Source organism: Gossypium arboreum, chromosome 3, assembly GCF_025698485.1.
Source record: "Gossypium arboreum isolate Shixiya-1 chromosome 3, ASM2569848v2, whole genome shotgun sequence".
Classification (NCBI taxonomy): domain Eukaryota; kingdom Viridiplantae; phylum Streptophyta; class Magnoliopsida; order Malvales; family Malvaceae; genus Gossypium; species Gossypium arboreum.
The window spans coordinates 109,096,191-109,097,535 of NC_069072.1; the positions used below are offsets into that span (position 1 = coordinate 109,096,191).

The following is a 1,345-nucleotide window of genomic DNA, read 5'->3' on the forward strand; positions in this document are numbered from 1 at the left end:
AAGTTTTTTATTTTTATTTTTAATTAATATTTTTAACATATTACCTCATTTCGTTAGATGATTAAATAATTACGATTATATCCTTAAATTTGAGATTTTATTATTTTTATAAGCATATTAATGTAATTTTTATTTTATATTGTTTTAATGATGTTTTTATTATTCTTTTATATGTATATTATTATTTTTCTTTCAATTAATATTTGATTTTATAAAGTCTGGCAGCATGTTTTCCTCATGAGTTTTCATAAGCTGCTAACTAGCACTTTCTGATGTTGATTGAAATCTTATTTCTTTTTTCAACTTTGGCAGAGGTCTTTTGATTTTCGTGTCAGCTTCGTTGAAATTAGTTGCGAATGACATCGGTGATGAAACCCAAGCCTAGTTTGTCTTATGTTACGTCAACAATATGAAAATGTAGAAAAACAAAGGACTTTACCACAAATTACATGGGGAATGGTCTAAATGTAAAAATAAATAAATTGGGAGCTCCACCGTTCGTACAAACAATCTGAATGGAAACTAGTCAAAATTTCTCCTGCATAATGGGCAAGATTTATGCCCCATTAACCACTTTTGAACACACGATATATGGAACATATGGTGACATTGTGGCAACCTATATGAACTGTTTCCCACGGTAAAAGGTCCTGGAATTTTGAAACCAACCATCAAGAAAAGCAATCATGAATTGAAATGATAAAGAAAAAAAGAAAGAGAACCTCAAGGCCAATGGAACAAGGGTTTGTGTTGCTGAGTACATTTTCTTCTGTGATTCTCATCTTTGGAATTTTGTCCATCGAATCCACTGACAGCCCTTCCTTATTCCAGGGGACTTGGATGAATGGAGTAGTAGATTCAAATACGTTTATCTTAAACCCAAAACCAAGGATTTCAATGGCAGCCGCAGGGACAAATGCTTTATAGAAAGATGGTATCTTACCGGTTGGAGGAGATACCTCGTTGCCAATGCCGAATCATTAGAACTGCAAATTAGGAGTGAAATCTGGAACAACTTGATGGACAAAAAACTACCTTTCATCACTCCAACTGCGGCTCCATGCATAAGACCCATCTTTGTTTTTGCCCCAACAAAAGCTCCGGTCAGGCCTCCTAAAGTTGCTCCAACTGCATGTAACAGATTTTTTCTTTTAAAAAGAAAAAGAAAAATAAAATGATGAAAACAAAAGGGAAAAATGAACTAACCCACTGCAAATATGAAGATGAAGATTGCAAAAAACAGTTCAGTAATAACTGCCGAAGCTGCTGAGCAGCAAAATTTCCTGGAGGTGCAATCAGTATACGAATACCGTCCTTTCTACTGCGACCAGTAAGGGTGATGCGC

The 1,345-nt window shown here is 34.5% G+C and overlaps 1 long non-coding RNA gene across 1 annotated transcript; it reads right to left on the reverse strand.

Moving 5' to 3' along the window:
- Window positions 1–457: 457 nt before the first annotated feature.
- Window positions 458–883, reverse strand: LOC128290359 (uncharacterized). The gene is made up of 2 exons (XR_008280128.1): window positions 723–883; window positions 458–650 (listed from the first exon to the last, which is right to left on the reverse strand). It is a non-coding gene; the product is annotated as an uncharacterized LOC128290359 (long non-coding RNA).
- Window positions 884–1,345: the final 462 nt, after the last annotated feature.